Source organism: Procambarus clarkii, chromosome 67 (genome assembly GCF_040958095.1).
Source record: "Procambarus clarkii isolate CNS0578487 chromosome 67, FALCON_Pclarkii_2.0, whole genome shotgun sequence".
NCBI lineage: Eukaryota > Metazoa > Arthropoda > Malacostraca > Decapoda > Cambaridae > Procambarus > Procambarus clarkii.
The window spans coordinates 28,179,201-28,203,604 of NC_091216.1; the positions used below are offsets into that span (position 1 = coordinate 28,179,201).

The 24,404-nt window shown below is 38.2% G+C and overlaps 1 long non-coding RNA gene across 1 annotated transcript in view; it reads right to left on the minus strand.

Annotated features, from left to right (window-relative positions):
• LOC138355328 (uncharacterized) overlaps window positions 1-5,511 on the minus strand; it is a 150,699-nt gene extending 145,188 nt beyond the window's left edge. The window contains exon 1 of the long non-coding RNA XR_011223920.1: window positions 5,209-5,511. This is a non-coding gene — a long non-coding RNA (uncharacterized lncRNA). The remainder of the gene's footprint in view (window positions 1-5,208) is intronic.
• Between the last annotated feature and the right edge of the window lie 18,893 nt (window positions 5,512-24,404).

Here is a 24,404-nt window from a genome sequence, read left to right on the forward strand (position 1 = left end):
AGAAACAGGCGTTTAAAGGAGAGGAGGAGGAGGAGGAGAGTGAGAGAGAGAGAGAGAGAGAGGGGGAAGAGAGAGGAGACATAGGGAGAGAGAGAGAGATAAAAACAAAAGAGTAACAGGAGGTAGGGGAGCAGGGAGAGCCAGAGTGTATATATATAGCAGTGATTGGAGGTCATGGGAGCAGTGTTTGGGTCTCTCTCCCATGCACAGCACCAACTGGGGGGGCCTCGTAGCCTGGTGGATAGCGCGCAGGACTCGTAATTCTGTGGCGCGGGTTCGATTCCCGCACGAGGCAGAAACAAATGGGCAAAGTTTCTTTCACCCTGAATGCCCCTGTTACCTAGCAGAAAATAGGTACCTGGGAGTTAGTCAGCTGTCACGGGCTGCTTCCTGGGGGTGGAGGCCTGGTCGAGGACCGGGCCGCGGGGACACTAAAGCCCCGAAATCATCTCAAGATAACCTCAAGATAACTGGGTGACACTTCAGAACACCACCACCACCAGGTTCGTGACGTCGGAAGAGTGTTGACTTCATCAGAAGGATCATGAGACTTCATCAGAACATCTTGACTTTACCGAAAAGTTCTTGACGTCATCAGAAGTTTCTTGACTTCATCAGTATAGGTTCTTGAATTTATCTAAAGATTCCCTCATGTCATCAGAAGGTGACATCTTCTGGCTTCAACATAAGATCTTGACGTCAATCGAAGAGTCTTGACTTCACCAGAGTGAATAGCCCGTGAGACACAACACAAGATATTCAACACTTTAGTATATATCCGACATATTCAACACTTTAGTATATATCCGACATATTAAAGTATACTAACAGGAACTCCTTTCTTACGACTCACGAGGTGAAATAGTCGTTTAAAGGTCTCTTACTGGTACAAACGTGAACATAAAAATGCAAATAACATTTTTTTTTACACTCCAAGAGCAAGAACTCAAAATAGAAGTGGGTTCACTTTATTGTTTCAAGCGTAGGTTAGACATATATATGAATGAGATAGGGTGGTTATAAATAGGATCTGCAATTGGGTCAATAGGCCTTCTGTAGTTACTTTCATTCTTATGTTCTTATGTTCTTAACAACGCCAATTTGTTCACGAAGAACTCTCCTGACTGATCTCAGACCTCACATTCGGGTATATCCCATCACATACCTTCTGAAAACCGATGTAGAATATCCAGTATTTACCCAAAACGACATAACTTCATAGAATTAAGGAACTGCAAGAAAATCTATGGAAGGGGGGGCCATGCACCTGACTCTTGCAGGTGATGAGTCACAATAACGTGGCTGAAGTATGTTGACCAGACCACACACTAGAAGTTGAAGGGACGACGACCTTCATTCGACTTGAGAATGGTCCAGAACGGACCGAAACGTCGTCGTCCCTTCAACTTCTAGTGTGTGGTCTGGTCAACACCTGACTCTTCATGGTTACCAAGTTATGTCAACTTATGCAATTGAGAATGTTGACAAGAGTCAAGGAAACGAATCATTAGCGTCAGCCCACAATAAAAACCGTCAAGTGAACTTTGGAGAGTTGAATTTTCCAATTTTCTTCTCAAGAAAATAAGAACTTCAGGGAATACAGAAAAGATTCACTCAAAAGCATCCCCCAAGATAATGCCCAACCCATTAAAACAATCATACACGACGAATGACGAATGAATTAATAATTAACGTTGAAGAATTACTTGAGTTTCACATAGCAATCCACGAACCCGCATGATGGGGAGAGGGGGGAGGGGGGGGGGGTTGAGAAGGGGTGTGTGGGTAGGGTTCAAGCTATGAGGGTAGTGTGAACCCTGAACCCCCCCCTAACCCCCACACCCCCTGTCCATCACACTGGTGGTATCAGACTCCACACTAAACGAAACCCATTCTATGAGGGTAGTGTGAACCCTGAACCCCCACCCTAACCCCCACCCTCTGTCCATCACACTGGTGGTATCAGACTCCACACTAAACGAAACCCATTCTATGAGGGTAGTGTGAACCCTGAACCCCCACCCTAACCCCCACCCTCTGTCCATCACACTAGTGGTATCAGACTCCACACTAAACGAAACCCATTCTATGAGGGTAGTGTGAACCCTGAACACCCCCCTAACCCCCCTACCCTCTGTCCATCACACTGGTGGTATCAGACTCCACACTAAACGAAACCCATTCACCCTAACTCCAGCGGCTGTTTAGAAAGATATAACGCCGATCGTCGAATATTGATGATGTAGTAGGCACGAAAAATCATTCTCGGCAACGGATGGTTGAGGGGCCAGTTATTTTTCAGCCTTTTTTTTTGTGTATGTGGGGGGGGGGGGGCGGGCTGCCAGAGCCTTTTGGGGGGATATTTATGTTCTTTATAGCTCCATCAGACTAGACGAGCATTTCGACATTTCTCTGTCATAGTCGCCACATATTACCTCACATATGACCGCTCGGTCTACTCATTCAGCGCCGTTTCGGGAAAGTTATGCATGCAATAATTGAATAAAATTTAATTGCTCTGCAAATGCTTCTGCAATATGCTCTACAATTACCGTGCATGAAAGTGTCTATTAAATAATATATCTCATACTCTGCAAACACAATAGTGCGTTATTCACTGTTGCAATTGTAATGCCCTTTTACACCTGGTGGTTTAACCCCCCCCCCCCCCCCCCACCCCCATCTACTATCACCCCCGCGCCCCTTTTCCCCCTGCCCCTAACAACCAGTTCTGAGGGGAGGAAAGAGGGGGAATTGGGTCGAGTTGAGGGTAGTAGTAGTGTGGATCTTGAAGGTAGTGTGGAGCTAACAGAAGTAGTGTGGAGATGAGGGAAATAGTGTAGAGTTGAGGGGAATAGTGTAGAGTTGAGGGGAGTAGCGTGAAGCGAAGGAAAATGTAAATTCTCCTTATAAAAAAAATAGTACTCCCCCCCACCCCCTTCAAATGGATCCAAATAGATTTTATACGTGACAATCATTTCCCCTCGGGAAGATTTCTTAGTATAATACTTCTTTTCCCCTCAGAAAGACCCCAAACTCTTACCCTCTAACCTAACACGCTACAATCTTACTCAATCGACCATAATCCGTTAAAAATGCGACGCTTTAGGAACATATTGCAGCATCTTAATTTTTACGTTTGTCATACATACGCCTCGATAGGCGGGTTGTTTGGGTACGCACGTTTCTGGCCAGGCCAAACAGTTGCATTTTCAACGGAGTGGCAAAGCATGAGAAGATGATGGGTCTGTGTGACATTCTTCATATTAGTGAAATATTATTTGGTAAAAATTCAGCCGAAATGGAATATATATATATATATATATATATATATATATATATATATATATATATATATATGTGTGTGTGTGTGTGTGTGTGTGTGTGTGTGTGTGTGTGTGTGTGTGTGTGTGTGTGTGTGTGTGTGTGTGTGTGAATGTGTGTGTGTGTGCACTCTTATATATTTGTAGATTTTATTTACAAATATAACAAATAACTAGTAATAGATTATATAAATATACTATAAATATAAAAGGCTTCCTAAAAAAAAAAAATTACATCAGCAAATTAAATAATTCGAATTAGTTTGTGAAATATAACAAAAAGGAATGACAACATGGGCAGCAATTATTTAAACATATACAGACAGAGGTACAAAATAATTAATACCATTCTGATGCTGAAAATCGAATGATAGAATAAATATACCGGAATTATTAATAATGAAACTAATTAAAAGTTCAATTAAATTCATAATGATAATTTAGAAATATTGAGATCATTATCACTTGCCTTTTTCAATTTTGTGTTTGTTGACGGCTGTCTATCAGTAAATATTTTGTACTGTGTCCTGCCCGCATATATATATATATATATATATATATATATATATATATATATATATATATATATATATATATATATATATATATGTCGTACCTAGTAGCCAGAACGCACTTCTCAGCCTACTATGCAAGGCCCGATTTGCCTAATAAGCCAAGTTTTCATGAATTAATTGTTTTTCGACTACCTAACCTACCTAACCTAACCTAACCTAACTTTTTCGGCTTCCTAACCTAACCTAACCTAACTTTTTCGGCTTCCTAACCTAACCTAACCTAACCTATAAAGATAGGTTAGGTTAGGTTAGGTAGGGTTGGTTAGGTTAGGTTAGGTAGGGTTGGTTAGGTTCGGTCATATATCTACGTTAATTTTAACTCCAATAAAAAAGAATTGACCTCATGCATAATAAAATGGGTAGCTTTATCATTTCAGAAGAAAAAAAAATAGAGAAAATATATTAATTCAGGAAAACTTGGCTTATTAGGCAAATCGGGCCCTGCATAGTAGGCCGAGAAGTGCGTTCTGGCTACTAGGTACGACATATATATATATATATATATATATATATATATATATATATATATATATATATATATATATATATATATCATCAGGCATCATCAGGCTGACATCAATTAATAATTGTTGACATCAATTATTATGATTGCTGACGTCAACTACTGACTGACGAAGAACGTCACCAATCATCTCTACGAGACCAGCGTAGCCTATTGGGCACACACCTCAAAGAGAATGATCAATGATTGTTATTACAAATTGGGTAATGAACAGTAATTACCATGGGGCCATATTAATGGGTGTCAAATGCCATGTGGTACACGAATATATAGCTGTTAGTACGTACACAACATGTATATATATATATATATATATATATATATATATATATATATATATATATATATATATATATATATATATATATATATATATATATATATATATATATATATATATATATATATATATATATACAAAAATATCTACATATCTAAATAATTACATTTATATTTAGATATGTATCTAAATATCTAAATAAATATAAATAAATACATATCAACATATTTTGCAATAATACTGTTTTTAATGCAATTTTTTAATTTTGCAATGATCATTTTCTTTATTTCTGAGGCTAAAAAGTAAGAAATGTAATGCACTCGAAGTCGAATTAAGATTTAAAATGGCCTTTATGTGTGTTACAAACTGAAGGTGACTATAACGGAACATGCGTTGATATCATGAGTGAACATGACTAATGCGTCAACGCAAAATATCTACAAAGAGTCATGCATTTAGAAGTGTGTGTTTGTTAATATAAAAATAAATAGATTTCAAAATATTTACCTGTACGGCTGGTGTGGGGAAGTTATCCGGCAGGTGTGTGGATGATCCAGTTGTAGCGGGTGTGTGTGTGTGTGGATGATCCAGTCGTAACGGGTGTGTGTGTGTGTGTGTGGATGGTTGACTTTCCAAAGATACAGAGGATTATCAAGGTCGATTCGTGGGAGACATTGGAGGGTTGACTCGTGTAAGGTATTTGAAGATTGATTCGTGTGAGATTCAGAGGTAATGGGAGGTAGACTCCTACAGGATACAATTGCAGGTAGAATCCTTGAAGGAATGGAGCACTTGACTACCAAGAGTGACATAGCAGCAAACCTGCAATAAAGGTAAAAAAGTCTATTAATACTACCTCAAAACATTATCACATGTGTTAGGAAGACCAACATATCACCAATAAAACCAAAGACTACATAAATAAATCACTAAACCAAAAATAATACAAAATAAAGCAAAAATACCTGACAGAACACGAGAAAAAAAACTAATATTCGAAAACCTATCAATAAAGAAGAAATACAACCCTAAAACAAATCATGTACTAAAGATTTATACGAAAATAGAAGCAAATATATAAATAATAATAAATAAATAAAAAAAGACACTGAATACAACGCGAAGAGAGGGAGTGAAAATATATTGGCTTCAATATATTCCTCTTGGGCTATCTATCCACCCACCAGTGGATATATACCCACACAGCATCGCGGGTATTTGCGTACATTCGAAAGCCCCCAGAGTTATGGATATCATGCTAGGGGAAAAAGGCACGCAGTTGGAGCAAAAGGCCGTGCACAGAACTCGCAGTTCCTTATGTCTGATGACAATGTCAGCTCTACCTAGAGACCTCAAAGTTCCTTACGACTTATAACGACGCCAGCTACAACATAGCCTCTTAAGTGTGTGTGTGTGTGTAAAGTGAAATAAGCAAAATAGCACATACCTATTTTAAGTATGCCTTGTTAGCTATACCTTGCGTTGATAGGATTTTTTGTTTTAAGAAATAGGACAAATCAAAGACAAATTTGCTCAGTCAGTATCACAAGACTACGGGAGTATTATAGCAATATTCAATCATTCTTTGACATTTGCCTATTACACAGGGGAATACCAGGTTAATTGCATCTTGCAACCTGTCCTCACATTTAATACACTTCAAATCCTTGAAGCCTCAAAAAATAACGTGTTTAAAGCTTTTCTTTCCAATCCTCCCTGAGTCTTTGAAATAAATAATGGCCTCCAAATTGCACCTTTATTGTCTTTAAATTTTCCTGAAAACAATTCCTCTCACAAGGGAAAACACTTTGGTCATTAAGACTTAATAACCTTCGAGCCATTGATAGGCCTTAAGGCCAACACATAACCACCCACCACTTACTGGTGAGAATTATTTCTGACTATATAATTTCAGGCTAATATTTATTGCTTAATATTTTATTATTTATTGCTAATATTGGGCAAACAAAATGTAGGGAAAGGGGCTGGACTGTGCAGATTTCATTCAATCTCTCAAAAAGTGCACTCAAATGCACTAAAAAAAAGTCTGTACAAGACAAAACAGTATTCTAGCTGCAGCTTAAATAGAACAGGCTCAAAAGCAGGAAAAAAAAAAGTTATCATGAACTACAGTTGAATCAAGAAAAACAATTTTGTGAAGAAATATGTTGTGGCTTCAAAATGTGTTGACCTGAAATTGCAAAAAAAAAAAAAAAAGATATCTTTCAGTAGATGCAAGAAATATTAAAATGATGAATAAACACAATTGTATAAGTGAAAAGGTAGATATAGTAATTGGTATTCAACATTTGAGTTTTGTTGAAAAAGAAGCAAGATAACACGAATCACATTATGTGATTCGTGATTCATTATGTAATCACTGTGTTGCTCTGTGATAATTGGTTTTCACTGAGTGATTGCAGGTGTTGTAAGATATCATGTTGCACTAAGTTTTCCCCTTTTGTAAGTGAGGGGGAATTAAGTCCATCAATGAACCGCGGACCAAACGAAGTTGCTGAAGATTAAGGAGCTTAATTTGTCCTTTTTGTTTTTACTTGAGAGAGAATGAAGATAGATAACGTGTCTGGAGTTGCTTATGTATAAACGAATATAAGAAACATACAACACATTTAAAATATATATATTAGATGAAAAATTTATTGAATATATACTAGATGAAAAATTTATTGAATATATACTAGATGAATTGTTTTGTTCAGAATATATGTACAAAAACAATGAGCATCAACTGTTTCTTATCGTTGTACACAACATGTCATACTAATACAGAGAATAATTGACAGTAACCTGATTGAGACAGGTAATCCAAAATATATGTATGAAATATGTGTGTGTAGGAATTACATATGATACACAATGAAATATACGAAAAAGAGTCCAAGACGGAAGAAGACAAGATATGTCCCACCAAATATGTGTATCAGGGTTTTCTTAGAGTTAATTTCAATCCTGGATAAATACCTGTTGGTTGGTCAATTAGCACTTAATTGTGTTCTTAATAACCCTCGAGAGGTTAATAGCAATTAAACTCAACATCGAACCAAGCGGACTAATAAGTTTACCCTTTTTCATTTCACATTATATACATAATTTATGTAATACAATGCTAAGAAAACGTGATATAATGAAGAGATGATAATGAGGAAGAGGTATAACTACAACACCTGTAATTAAATTAGACATAAAATCAGAAATAATTTGACATTACATGAAGGATTCTTGAAGGAAGGATCAGAGAAACTTTCTTCTTAAGTTATTCTTGCTATGTATACCTTCCTATGTAGCGCAGGGAGGCCCTGATCGATGACCGGGCCGCGGGGACACTAGGCCCCGAAATCATCTCAAGGTAACTTTCCTTGATTTCATTAAGGAAAGTGGAAGAACGACACATGGAAAGGTATGTTACTTCTCATTTAATTACATCAACAATTAATACACAAACTGGTGTATTTTGGGTTGGTGTTAATGTATTATCAATTAATAAATAATAAAAATAAATTAATGTAACAATAATTTGGGCACTTATCCAAAATGGCGGCCGAAGCTCAGGTTAAAGTGATGGGAACCTAATATATACAGTTTCTCAAGTTTTAATGAAAACTTATTTAAATTTTAGCTTCCAATTGCTTAATTTATTTGTCATAATTTGACTTCACTAATATATAAGGCACATATATTAGTGTCTTATATATATGTGTATTATACACATATATATAAGACACTATATAACATATATAGTGTCTATATATATATATATATATATATATATATATATATATATATATATATATATATATATATATATATATTTATAGACACTATACATATATATAAGGCATATAAAGCTTCCCCAATGGAGGCGGAGACAAATGGAAAAAATGTTTTTTTTTTCACCCTGCTGCCCTTGATACCTAGCAGTAAATAGGTACCTGGGAGTTAGCTACTACGGGCTACTTCTTAGGGGTGTGTAACAAAAAGGAGGCCTGGTCGAGGACCGGGCCGCGGGGACGCTAAGCCCCGAAATCATCTCAAGATAACCTCAAGATAACATAAGCAGCAATGAAATCTGAAGTATTCAATAAAAAAACAATTGGAAACTATCTGCTGTGCAATTTTCTATTTTAATTATAAAATAAAATATTATCCATTAAAAAAATACAAATAAATATACATAACTTCATTTTTTGTAGATTACTATAATTATTCCCATAAGAAAGACGAGAAAATTACATTCAAAATAGCGTATGAAATTTCAAGACAGCAAAAAGAATCAAATATTTTGATTTACAAGTTATGGCAATTATTATTATTATTTTAATTACGTTTATGTAATTATTATATGATTATTTTCTTAGTATATACTTAATAAAAAATGAAATATAATTATATAATTAGCAAATAATTAAAATATAATTATATAATTAGCAAATAATTAAAATATAATTATATAATTAGTAAATAATTAGAATATAATTGGTAAATAATTGAAATATAATTATATAATCAGTAAAATAATTAAAATATAATTATATAATCAGTAAAATAATTAAAATATAATTATACAACAATTATATTATTATGCAATACTTAAATTATATAAGAATATTAATGATTATATAATTATTAAAACATATGATGAGACAATGATTGGTTCCTGATTAAGTTTCCTGAATCCGAATATACTTCAAAGACCATAAGACTGAGGAAGCTTTGGGAAAGACTGGCTCATCTGGTGTACTTGAGAAAGTCTGATAGGAATGTAAAACTCTATAAAATTTTAAGGAGAGAAAGGCTGATTGAGAACAGGGTTTTATTTAGCAGGATAGAACGAATCTCTGAACAGCCATATGTTCTCGGCTCAGAATAAGACTTTGTTCAACAAGATAAAGGAAGTTTCTGTTCAGCATGACAGAACAGGTATATGTTCGTTGGATAGAACAGGTCTTTGTTTAACAGAATAAAACAGATCTCTGTTCAGCAGGATAGAACAAGTCTCTGCTCAGTAGTGATGTTCATTGGTTATTGTAGAACAGATTTTCTTTCAGCAGGAATGAACAGAACTAAATTCTTAAAAAAAAACACTCCATTTTTCTTCAATCTAACCATCATTTCACTCCGTTTGTAAGACACTCTCCTCATAAGACACTCTCCTGAAATTACAATCATGGGCAGTGATATTACAATCATGGGCAATGATACAGTGATATTTTCTCCCCATCTGATTGTGCTGCCCAGGGCAGCAATAATTGTATCCTTTCAGTGAAATGATGAAGTGATTGTCTGTGTTTTTTCCCAGTTTTTTTGTGTCTATTTAGTCATTGCAATTTTAGAATTACGCTTGCATTGGTGTATTCATTCGTTTGTTTGTTCTCTTGTTTGTGTTTGTTTAAGCCTCAGTGTAATATTTGTCCTTACCCAGCATCTGGTGACGAGTTCGTTTTTTTGTTAGAATTCTATTTATGTTTTTCGTGTATTTGTTTAAGGTCTTTTTGTCACATTTTCAATTTGTACAAGTTCTTGTTGTATCATGTGCTAGTTGGGTTTCTATTTACATACCTGTGTTTTTCTTCTGGGTGATGGTTTCAATTTTGTATTGTCTGCTCTATAGGTAAATACTGATGCTGTGAGTGTTCCACTCTCTCCTCTCTCCATCTTTACATTTTATGTATATATAAATGTATACACACAGACACACATATTTTATATATATATATATATATATATATATATATATATATATATATATATATATATATATGTGTGTGTATGTGTGTGTATGTGTGTGTATGTGTGTGTATGTGTGTGTATGTGTGTGTATGTGTGTGTGTGTGTGTGTGTGTGTGTGTGTGTGTGTGTGTGTGTGTGTGTGTGTGTGTGTGTGTGTGTGTGTGTGTGTGAATATCTGTGTACAAGCCTAGTTGTGCTTGCAGGGGTTGGGCTTTGGCTCTTTGGTCCCGCCTCTCAACTGTCAATCAACTGGTGTACAGATTCCTGAGCCTACTGGGCTCTATCATATCTACATTTGAGACTGTGTATGGAGTCTGACTCCATCACATCACTACTTAATGCATTCCATTTGTTAAATACTCTGATACTGAAAAATAATGTTTCTAATGTCTCTGTCGCTCATTTGGGTACTAAGTTTCCATCTGTGTCCCCTTGTTCGTGTTCCACCCGTGCTGAAGAGTTTGTCTTTGTCCACTCTGTGAATTCCCCTGAGAATTTTGTAAGTGGTTGTCATGTATCCTCTTACTCTTCTGTTTTCCAGTTTACAGAGATGTGAGATTCAGCTCCCTTAGCCTTTCCTCGTAGCTCATACCTCTCAGTTCCTGGACTAGTCTGGTGGTTTCCTCTGAATCTTCTCTAACTTTGTCTTGTGTCTAACTTTGTGTGTGTGTGTGTGTGTGTGTGTGTGTGTGTGTGTGTGTGTGTGTGTGTGTGTGTGTGTGTGTGTGTGTGTGTGTGTGTGTGTGTGTGTGTGTATTACATATAGAAGTATTGACCTACCGCACAGAATGGTAGTTACATATAGCCATGGATATAAGAGTGTCAATATATTCCCCAACTCCTCATAAGACCCGTAAGAAAGTGATGAACATCACATAACATTTAGATCAAAATCTAACACACTCTCTCTCTGTTTCTCTCTCGTCTCTTTAGAATCTAAGTTCCTCGTGTGTTTCAAGGAGACGCCAGAGAACTCCTCCCCTAGCTTCAAAATACACCTACACCTTTGGTGTCTATGGATCTATGCCACAACTATAAGGAATTTTAATTTGATTAGTGCAATCTGCTTAAAGTAAAACATTACCCTATAGCTCTATCATAAGTTTTACTGTGTGATTATAATTGTAACCTTTTTAATGAAATTTTTTAATTAGGTAGAGATATTTCTCCCTATTACCTCTCGATATATTAATAATGTACTAGTAGGTTTTATTATTCTAGTTAAGGATTATTATCCTTATTCCTATTAGGGATTATTATCCATATTCTAGTTAAGGATTATTATCCTTATTCCTATTAGGGATTATTATCCATATTCTAGTTAAGAATGCAACCCAATAACACTGCAGCGTTGAATCAGCCTCGTTATCAGCCTTGTTTTATAAATGTCGTATCAGATAATGATTGTAATATTTTGCTAATTATAAAAGAAATGACAATCCTATTTGTAGATTTTATGTTACTAGCTAAGTGTGTTTTACAATCTAATTACAGAATCACCATTTCAAATGTCTCAGGACTTCAGGATTTATTACAGGATACAATATATAGCTAATCACTGTATTCTAGCTTTGTGGAACTCTATCTAGATGCCTGCTGGAAAACGGAAAAAATTGTAGGCCTGGCTAACTAATCGTACTGCCTTGGCTCTTGTCAGAATTGGGTTTGATTCTCCACCTCCTTTGCTTTCAGATATATATCTGTGGTTTTGAACGCTTCTGTGCCTGTTTAACACGGGTGGTTCGCGAACAAGGGGACACAGATGGAGACTGAGTACCCAAATGAACCACAGAGACGATAGAAAGAACTTTTTCAATGTCAGAGTAGCTAGTAAATGGAATGCATTAGGCAGTGATGTGGTGGAGGCTGACTCCAGATACATTTGATGACTCAAATGTAGATGTTATAGAGCCCAGTAGGCTCAGGAATCGGTACACCAGTTGATTAACAGTTGAGAGGTGGGACCAAAGAGCCAGAGCTCAACAACCCGCAAACACAACTAGGTGAATGGCTGTGATGTGTGTGTTTGTATGGGTTGAGGTGAAGGAATCAGAGTATTGCATGTTAAATAATGGTGTGTGTGTGTGTGAGTGAGTGTGTGTGTGTGAGTGTGTGTGTGTGAGTGTGTGAATGTGTTTGGCACTTGAGTTTTTTTCAGGGCGTTGTCAAGCAGCCTAAGCGGTTTCACCCGTTTTGAGTGTGTCGGAAAGCTTGTTGACCAAAGCCGTCGATAGATAGGGGTTATCAAAGACTTTCTCTACATCACTTGGGGGCTACAGCGTAAGTTTGGTTTCACTTGGTGAAGCTGAAGCTGTCTACTGCATCAACTATCTACCTGGAGCAGCTGTCTACTGCATATACTATCTACCTGGAGCAGCTGTCTACTGCATATACTATCTACTTGGAGCAGCTGTCTACTGCATCTACTGTCTGCTTGGAGCAGCTATCTACTGCATCTACTGTCTGTTTGGAGCAGCTGTTTACGGCGTCTACTATCTACCTGGAGCAGCTGTTTACTGCATATACTATCTACTTGGAGCAGCTGTCTACTGCATCTACTGTCTGCTTGGAGCAGCTGTCTACTGCATCTACTGTCTACTTGGAGTAGCTGTCTACTGTCTACTTGGAGTAGCTGTCTACTATCTACTTGGACCAGCTATCTACTGCATCACTTGTCGCTCAACCTCGCTACCTTGAAGTGCTCTGGTATGTAATCTGATGCGAGAATTACATTATTATACATAAAGGAGAATTTTTCTAGCAATTTCTTTTGATGTAATTAAACCTATTTGGAAAAAAAAACTGAGAATCCTTAATAGGTTACTTTCGATTACCTAAAATTTCCTGAGGTAGTCGTTTATGAAGTCTACAGCCTGTTCAGGTGAGTTTAATAGGCTGTTAGCCGCTGCCTAACGATCCTCAGTGTTCTTGTTAAATTGGTTAATTTGCCAACTAGGTTCTTTGGGGCGGGGTCTTGAGCAGGCCCATTCTGCTAAGGTTTTCCAACGTCAAGAAACAGTTGTACTAAAGTGCCCTTACCTAACCTAACCTGCCAGAGGACCCACGAACTGAAAACGAGACATTATGTTAATTTCGCGAGCCGCTATACACAATTTTCTTGTAGACCAGTTTTTGGCCTTAGAGTATACGTCAAAAAAGCGATGTGCTATTAAGTGGGCGGGTTGTACTGGATTGTATTAACTACTAACTAGCTGGTAGTAGTAGTAGTAATTGGCATCCATCAGTCTCAGGAGAAGAACTATCAGGGGGAAAATGCCAAGCCATTATGACTATATAGCACTGGGAAGGGGTCAGGATAAGAATTTGGGATGGGACAAGGGGAAGGAATGGTGCCCTAACCACTTGGACGGTCGGGGATTGAACGCCGACCTGCATGAAGCGAGACCGTCGCTCTACCGTCCAGCCTAAGTGCTTGAGTGCGTCAGTCTCAGTCTCAGGAGACTATGGTGTTGCGTTTTGGAGTGACCTCACTAGGGCGCAAAGTCAGGGTAGGTTGATATGGAGGAGAAGCTGTTACCCATGCAGCAGGGTAACTGGATTATCGGGGGTCATTCTTAAGGAACGAGAGGGGGTCTATACTCTATAATTAAACAGAGACTTAATCGCATGAGTAAACAGCTCATTTGTACTTGTAGCCATGAATTCCGATGAATATATATGTATAAGAAAGATGTATAAGAAAGATATATAAGAAAGATGTATAAGAAAGATGAGAAGAATTGAGGTAGAAAAGTAGGAAATCTAAACATATCCTCCATGAAAAAGATGAAAAGACTAAACCAATAAAGCAGAATACCCATTAAGTCCCATTAAGTCCCATTAAGACCCATAAATTAGGAAAATCATTAAGCCCAATAAAGCTCGAAACCCACCGAGACTCCCATAAATCAGGACCCATCAACAGGAAGCCCATTTAACCCCCTCCCCATTATTTAGGAAATTCCATCCCCTATCCTCCTTCCAGGTAGTCAAGTTAATTAAGACAATCAAACTGCACTGTTGGAATCTTGTAAACAAGGCATGAACAACTGTAATATTAGAACTTTCTAAGAATTTAGGTGGAAAGTTTTTTTCTTTCGCCTCCTCCTGAAAACTTCCAGGTTTGGAGACGGATGGATTTCTCTGGATTCCAGTAGTGGCTGGAGCAAGGCTCTGGATTATGTTAACCGCTGATAGAATGCAATATTAGAACTTTCTAATTAAGAGCTAATAGAGTGCATTTTTAGAACTTTCTAATTAAGAGCTCATAAGAGTGCATTTTTAGAACTTTCTAATTAAGAGCTGATAAGAGTGCATTTTTAGAACTTTCTAATTAAGAGGTGATAGAGTGCATTTCTATAACTTTCTAAACAAGGGATTAATTAATCAAAATGTGTGGAATAACTTCATCAAGAGCGACCTGTCTTCTCAACTATTGCATCTAAAAAGCGTCAAAATTGCCAAATTTGAGTCAAAATTATAAACCACTGTAATGCTAACGTTATATGGAACGAATAAGCCCTAACAAAGACAGGTTAGTTTAGTTGTTAAGGCATGTGATTAGACACAAAGTAGGTCATTTTACGATTGCCGTGTCCTGAAAAACAGTCTTGTTAGAAACCGGCTCGATAACAGAGGTTCTCTACCCGTTATCGTATTTCCTGAGAACATGACAAATATTCCCGGGAGAATAGTGTTAAAAAATAGAACTTTGTCGAGCTCTTGAAGAGCACAATCGGCTCAGCGAGGATGTGATGGCTAGAGGGGCCAGCGGCTCGCTAATACACATATCCTCACTGACCAGACAATTACCGGTAAAGTCTAGCCTCTGGAAAGTCTGCGAGTGCAGTACAAATTCTTTTATCCTATCTAAGCAAATCCCAAGCAAATCCTGACAGGGATCAGCCATATATATATATATATATATATATATATATATATATATATATATATATATATATATATATATATATATATATATATATATATATATATATATATATATCCCCACTCCCCCCAGTAGCGGTATCCTCGCCTTAATGGATATCGAAGGTTTATCCATCTTATCCTCAACAAACATTCGCCATCATCCAGCACAGCCTCTGGCTTGTTTTTCAATTGCATGACCTTCAGGAAATGTTGAGAGCATGTGGATATGATGCGTTAGCTGGCAGCACTTTGGTCAGGAAGCGTTAGCTAACTCGAGTGAATGTTTCTATCTCGTATCCAGGCAATGAAGTCCTTCCTTAGGACTTCGTTGCCTGGATTCCTTCCTAATGACATCAACACACGACCTGTAAAGAGGGTCGTGTGTAAAAGACAATCGAATTGAGAATGGTCCAGGACGGACCGAAACGTCGTCGTCCCTTCACCTTCTAGTGTGTGGTCTGGTCAACATACTTTTAGCCACGTTATTGTGACTCCTCGCCTGTAAAGAGGGGTCGTTGGTATGCCCGTCGGCGCTGGAAATTGAGACAGTGTGCAGTCGGTCTGGAGGCGAATGGATTTCACTGGATTCCAGTAGTGGGTGGAGCAGGACTCTGGATTAAGTTGACGGGTGGATCTCTTTGAACTTCGGCAATGGATAGAGCAGGGCTCTGAACCTCTAACCCCACCCCCGACCTGTCCACCAGCGATGGTGGTCTCTGGACTTTTGGACAGTGGATAGAGTTGCTCTACGGGGCAGACCATCCATCCCTATCTCAACTTTCCACATACCTATTTCTCCTTTCAACCGAAGGGCCGTATGTAAAGACTCATAATGTAAGTCATTAGGGAATGGAAGGGAACAATCAGGAGAGAGCGCCAAGCCATTAGACTATATAGCACTAGGAAGGGGTCAGGATAAGGATTTGGAATAGGACGGGAGAAAAGGGAATGGTGCCCAACTACTTAGATGGTCTCCTCCTCGGAAATTGGTCTCTTCCCAGAAGGTTACATTAAGACAAAAACTTAAGGTAACAGAGGTTCACTGTTCACTTAAGACAAGCTCTAACGGCACTCTGAATGATCTTCGAACTTACCTGTCAACTGTTGCAATGGGGATTGCAATTTCTTACGTGTCGGCTTCATCAAGTTTGGAACATAAAGGATGGGGTGAGATTAATCTCTCTAATTGATCCTTTCTGTCTGCTCCTGCGTCTAATGTAAACCAGTAAACCTTGTCTCTGCGTCTCTTAATGTGTGTTCAGGGTTATCGTGTTTCCTGGAAAATCATAATTAATCTCCTGTTGCTTTTCTTAGATCTTTGGGATGACGGGTTATTCTCCTCACTCTGGTTCCTTAGGACTTGGTGACAAGAATACAGGAAATATGAATGCGAATTTGAGCCATTATTAAATACTGTCGTTTGTTTAGAGTCCGAGTCTCATCTAAATACACCAACGTGTCCAGGAATGGGAGTTCCTTCGCAGAAGGAACATTCCTGTTCCTTTCTGTTCATGAACAAATACAAGAACCTTTCCTGTTCTGTGAATCACCACCTATGGAACGCCTGTAGCCTTTCCATACTCGCCGCCGCTTTCCCCCCAAAAAAAAACATCGTCAATATATTTAAAATATACTAGAGGAGACGAACGATAGCCTCTTGCAAGACAGTATGAACAAACTCTTCGCCAACCACAACAACACAGTCTCTCGCCGCCACAATCGTTGTGCCAAGTCATTTTGGGCCCACGTTATGCCATTACAATTGAGAAGATTGAGCAAACCGAGACTCTAATCCCTGACTGGATTAGATGACTGGCGAGACTCTAATCCTTGACTCTCTCAAGTCCATCAAAATATTTCATTTGTGTTCTTCAAACAAAAATCGGCCCACACGGGATGCTGCTCCCTGCTGTATCACACTTGGTGCTGATAACATATCTCCCGGTATCCCTCTGGGATACCAGGAGATATGGAGACGGAAAATATCTACTGAAAATAAATGGGCACCCATTACAAATTTCTAATAACTCGAATATTTAACCAAAAAACACAATAGGTCGTGTCCTTCAAGCATTCAGGGAGGAGTTTGAGTAAATGTGACACTACGGCTGTTCATGCCAAATCTACCAAGCCTGGTGGGGGTGCCATATCTTCCAAGCCTGGTGGGGGTGCCATATCTACCAAGCCTGGTGGGGGTGCCATATCTACCAAGCCTGGTGGGGGTGCCATATCTACCAAGCCTGGTGGGGGTGCCATATCTACATAGCCCAGTGGGTGCCATTATAGGCACTAAGCACCCCTAGGTCTCCCAAGCTGCAAGTCTGACACGCGGTTAAAGCCTTTTTATAAGTCTTTGAGGTGGAAATACATTGGTGGGATTATGACTCACAGGCGAAGAGAAAGTCTCTCGAAGCTGGCGTAATCAGCCTATATCTAATATCTAACATCATCTTCATTACTGTAAATTGTTAAAAAAAAATCAGGTTCCGGTACCTGATTCTACCTGATTCTTGTTCTCGCGTTTCTCAGTATTACATCCGGCTTCAACTGGACTTGTATCTTTAGAAGCTCTAGATTTAACTCTCTTTAGAAACTTCTAAGGACTTTAGAGTCTTTAGAAACATGAATTTTCAATTGAAAACAACGAGAGAGAGAGAAATCGTGAATCAAATATTTTGACTGAACCAGGAGACTAATTAGCCCTCATACAATACTTCGGTAAAACTAGGAATCATTCTAGTCTTAAGAAGATGCTCTAAGTCTCGTCCTGAACCTGTCTAAGAGTGAAATAAACGCATCGAATGCTGTAAGATTCACTCTACCAAGCGCCATAGGGACCATTGAGTTCTAATTCCATTTATACAATGGGACCATTGAGTTCTAATTCCATTTACACAATGGGACCATTGAGTTCTAATTCCATTTATACAATGCACAAGAAAATATCAAATAGCGTAAATAGAGATGAACAGAACATTGGTGAGAAGAATGCCAACGATGTCATTGGAGCAATATATCTTCTTAATAGATCCCTGGACCTTTTAAGAAGATGTTTGAAGAAGTATCTAGATACCTTGAAGAAGCTCCTGGAAACTATTTTGTGTTCCTTGAAGTCTTTCAGTGGGACTGAGCATTTTTTTTAAGAGAGGGAGGGGGTGGGGGGGTAGACTATACAGATTAGGTATATACAAGGCAACGAGAAATTATATTGAGATTCATTATCTTAAGTTTATTAAAGGAGCTGGGACCAGATTCATCAATCATGTACTTACGAACTTGCATCTCTTGTCTCAATCTTTGGCGGCTTCGTGTTATTATTTATTAAATTATTATTAATTTATTATTCAAATTTTATTATTAAATTTATTAAATTATTAAACTTATTAAATTATTAAACTTATTTAACAATTAATGAGCTCAGAAGCCCCCAGGAGGCTGTTTATACCGTTAATAACATTTACTTGGGAAGTTCAGATACTCGTAAACGGTTTAATATATGTAAACAAAGCCGCCAAAGATCGGGAAAAGATGTACAGGTTTCGTAAGAACTTGTGTAAGTGCTTGATGAATCCTGGTTCAGGTCGGTGGAGCTTCTCCAGATTATTGCAGTGAAATCATTGCACCAGCACAAGAGCGTGTTTGAGCAAGACCGAGCGTGTCTCCGGGCTCTTTGCGAAAGCTCCACATATTGGGGATTTGCTATTATCCATCTGTCCTCCTCCCTGAAACAAGATCATTTACACAGTGCAGTAATTCCAAAAGAACAGAGCAAGATTGCAATCATGCTATATCTATTGCAGGGCTCTATGGGCAACCAAAGTTTTTAAATAAAGTGTGTTGACCAGACCACACACTAGAAGGTGAAGGGACGACGACGTTTCGGTCCATCCTGGACCATTTTCAAGTCGATGCTTTTTTAAATAAAGCATCTCGGACCATTCTTGAGAATGGTCAGTCCTGGACCATTCAAAAGCTTTTAAATAAAAGTTTAAAAGCACTCTGGACCCACATTCATTCCTGTTCTTGCTTTCTGTATCCTCATCTGCTATATTTAAATTTTTTACTGAGATATATAACGCCCATATCTGTGCTTCAATAAAGATAGAGATAGAGGGCGACTATCTATCACTTCTGTGCTCCAGAGATAGACTCCTGCAGGCTGGGAGTCTGAATCTGGTGCATACGGTGCATGCATACGGTGCATACGGTGCATGCATACGGTGCATACGGTGATCTGGTGCATACTCTGTTCAGTGTGTTTTAATGTCCCAAGGTTCCTCTAGTGTGTATATGTCCCAAGGTTACTCTAGTAAATATATCCTCTAAGAATGCCTAGGAAACTGTAAATAGATTCACGTTTTAAACTCAATATGGACGTAAGAACATTGGATTGTTCCAAGCGTAGGTTAGACATGAGTACGAAAGAGTTTGTGTGGACATAAATAGACGTTGTCTAGTAACGACAATAGGCATCAACAGCTTAGCTTAAGCTGCTGAAGAAGACACTTCTAAGGAAAAAACAAACAGCGCGAGCACTCTTCCTAAGCAAGAGAATTAAGTACCCAAGTACGTTCTGTCAAGCAAGATAAGCAAGAAAGTCATAACCGTATATCCTTCGCCATGCCGGTCGTATATCCCTCGCCACAGGGGAGCCGGTCGGCCGAGCAGACAGCACACTAGACTTGTGATCCTGTGGTCCTGGGTTCGATCCCAGGCGCCGGCGAGAAACAATGGGCAGAGTTTCTTTCACCCTATGCCCCTGTTACCTAGCAGTAAAATAGGTACCTGGGTGTTAGTCAGCTGTCACGGGCTGCTTCCTGGGGGTGGAGGCCTGGTCGAGGACCGGGCCGCGGGGACACTAAAAAAAAAGCCCCGAAATCATCTCAAGATAACCTCAAGATAAGATAGCCATGTCTTAAACAATAAGACAAAAGTGTATACCAACCACTCAAAAGTAGTGAAGTAGGAGAACATTCCCTTAAACCCCCCCTTAACTTAAACACAATATCTCCCCTTGTGTCTCCAAAAATTAGCAAAATACGAACCCATTCCCACACACCTTTCCTTCCAAAAAAGCCCAATAATAACAAAAAAAGTATCCACCTTTCCCCCTCCCAAACATAAAAGTAACAGAGTATCTCCTTTTCTCTCCAAGGAAGAATTTACACAATTTCCCTTCTCTTCATTCCCCACCAAAAAAAAAAAAAAGAATTTTAAAAAGTGATAAATTCTCATTTTGCCACTTTTCTCTAGGTTGGTTTCCTTAGATGTGCTCTAGCAGGTGCAGACTTCTAGATAAATTCTAGTAGATACCCCTCCAACTTGGTGGATTTTTATCGATGCGTTTTACGAAACGAAACGTTAGGCTTATTAGTTTTCTAGTTGCAGATTACTAGATGAGTTATACTGCTGTGCATCCTACTAGATGAGTTATACAGGATTCCTCCTACTAGATGAGTTATACAGGATTCCTCCTACTAGATGAGTTATACAGGATGCCTCCTACTAGAGGAGTTATACAGGATGTCTTCTACTAGATGAATTATACAGGATGTCTCCAACTAGATGAGTTATAGAGGATACCTCCTACTAGATGAATTATATTGGATGTCTCCTAGTAGATGAGTTATACAGGATGTCTCCAACTAGATGAGTTATAGAGGATGCCTCCAACTAGATGAGTTATACAGGATGCCTCCTACTAGATGAATTATACAGGATGTCTCCAACTAGATGAGTTATAGAGGATACCTCCTACTAGATGAGCTAAGATACATGCATCCTACTAGTTATAGTAGTTATAGTTATGCTAGAGTTATACAAGACTCATTTATCCCTCTTTAAATGAACAAGGTAGACTAGGTATTTGGGAAGGTAAACTCGGATCGTGGAAACCTTTTTGGAGTACTAAACCTGTAAACTTACATCTAAACCCCCCCAATCAAGGATTCAAGCACGAATCATCTCTATATTTCTAACGTTATTTTTGACACTTAGAAAAGGAAATTTACCAAAAAAATTTAACTCTCCTAATTCATGCATTGCAACTTTTGCGTGCAATGAGAACCAGTTATGCAAGGGAGGGAGAAGAGGAGCTTGCACGCAGAACCAGCTTATGCTTGTCGAGGCTTGCGTGCACTGAGAATCAAGCTTTTTCCTGGCAACTCTTTGCGTCCATTGAGATTCAAGGCAATGCATTTCTACCTCTTGCATGCGTTGAGAATTAGAGCTATACACTGCATTCTAGTATGCAAAGCAATACTGGTAATTAAGTTGTGCCTTGCAACTTTTGCATGCACTGGTATTCCAGTTGCGCTAGGTGACGCCTGCAAGCACCGAGAAACTAGTTACGTGGGGGAGCGGACACATGCATTCAAAACCAGTTGAGCAAGATGAAAATCACATACACTAAAAAACTGGAAAATAAAATCTGTACCAGATGGAAATATATGATACACACACACACACACATTATATATATATATATATATTTATATATATATACATCTTCAGATGATTTAATACATCATCAATACATCTTCAAAAGGATTTTAATATTATATTTTTAGATCCTTCTGAAGATGTATTATTAAATACGAAAGTACTTTAGGAAATTCCTGTCTTAATCCTTCTTTCGTGGTTTGACACTGTCACATTTTTCATCAGGTGTTAATTTTCGTCATTTACACATTCACTATATATACACAGTATACATCATTAATACGATATACTAATTCATCTAGTATGCAAGGCCTAGTTTGCCTAATAGGCAGAGTGATCATCGTTATATTAAAATTATTATTTTCATTTTGTAATTGTTTAATTAATATTATATTACAAAAAGAACATGAATTACTGACTTAGTTATGTTAAGTAATTCTATGTTAATTCTATGTTAATAATAACGGCAACTTTCTATATATATATATATATATATATATATATATATATATATATATATATATATATATATATATATATATATATATATGCTATTTTCGTTTTTATTAATTTCAAGGTATATAGAGGAAGTAGAAAATAGTTTACATCAATACATTGAAAATAATATTTGAAAATTACATGAAATTATTATCCATGTATTGTAATTTATAAATTGACAGAGATAATTATTTATTACAGACAGTGGCTTGCAACATTGGTTTGTCCTGAGCTGGTTCTTCTGTCAACATCTGTCCTGGGTTGACGCTTCTACCTCGAGAGACAGAGAGAGAGAGAGAGAGAGAGAGAGAGAGAGAGAGAGAGAGAGAGAGAGAGAGAGAGAGAGAGAGAGAGACAGAGAGAGAGAGAGAGAGAGAGAGAGAGAGAGAGAGAGAGAGAGAGACAGAGAGAGAGAGAGAGACAGAGAGAGAGAGAGAGAGAGAGAGAGAGAGAGAGAGAGAGAGAGAGAGAGAGAGAGAGAGAGAGAGAGACAGACAGACAGACAGACAGAAAGACACACAGATAAAAAGAAGAAGAACCCCAAAATAAATACAGAGAGAGAAACACAGGCCAAAATAAAGAGACAGAAAGAGACGGTCAAAATTCTCCAACACCCACCCTACCCCGTCCCTTTCCCGTCCCATCCTCACCCCCCCTCCCTCCCCCGTCCCACACACCCCCTCCCCCTCCCCCTCCCCCCCCCCCCCCCCCCCGCGTCCCATCCTCACTACCCCCGTCAGTAGTTTTTCCCAACAGAAGCGCCGCGCTCGGCCGGTGTTCTCATTACTGTAATCATACCCCCACAACCCCCCTTCCCCCCCCCCCACACACCGCCGTACAAAATGGCCGACGGGATCACCACTCCTCCTTCTCTCCCCCCTCTCTCTCTCTCTCTCTCTCTCTCTCTCTCTCTCTCTTACCTGAGCCGCCATACTCGCTACTCATTAATAAATAACAAAGGTTAACACCTTTTCTTTTTCTTCCTTTCCCCCATCTCTCCACTACACACATACCCCCAACCTTGTACCTTTGTACCTACATGGAAATGTTGTAAGAGATTACCAAATGCGGGTATTCCTGTCCCTTTCTTCAGTGAAGAAGAAATTGTGTACGAAAGTGCGAGAGTTAGAGAGGGTGATCCCAGCTGGGATTTAGGGAGGGGAGGTGGGGGGGGGGGTAGAGGGGATGAGGGGGTGGGGATGGATAGAGGGGGGGGGGGATGGAAAGGGGAGGGGGGATGGATAGGGGTTGTTGACTCGCTAGTATGGATTATGTGAGGGGGGGGGGGGCTGAGGCAACGCACAAACACACACACACACACACACACACACACACACACACATATCTATCCATCTATCTATCTATTTATCTATATATATATATATAGATATGGCAGTGTCAGACCAAAAAGGAAGAATTGAAACAGTAATTTCCTTAAGTACTTTTGTATCTAACAATACATCTTCAGAAGGGTATATCTTCTGAAGATCTACATCTTCACTTCAATACATCTTCACCCTTTTGAAGATGTATTACGAAAGTACTTAAGGAAATTCCTCTTTCAATTCATCATGGTCTGACACTGTCACATTTTTCATCACGTGTTAATTTTCGTGATTTATGCATGTGTCTCTGTCAGATTTTCTCTCTCTCTCTCTCTCTCTCTCTCTCTCTCTCTCTCTCTCTCTCTCTCTCTCTCTCTCTCTCTCTCTCTCTCTCTCTCTCTCTCTTTCTCTTACGACAATTATGCAAGTAAATAGTAATAATAATAATAATAATAATTATTATTATTTTTACAATTATTATTATTATTTTTAAAATTATAATTTTAATTGTTATAATTTTGCTATTAATATTTATTTTTAATCAGATACATCACTTGTTAATTGATGAAAGGTAAAACTGCACTTTTCCAGTGTTATTATTCATAGCAGAGTGTGTGTGTATATGTATGTTTGAAATGTATGAAATAATATTTTGCATTAGTGTCTGATTGTAATTATTTATACTGTATTAATATTAGAATTAATATTATTTAGAAAACATACAGTAGTGTATTTGAGTGTTATCTCAAGATTTTCATCAAG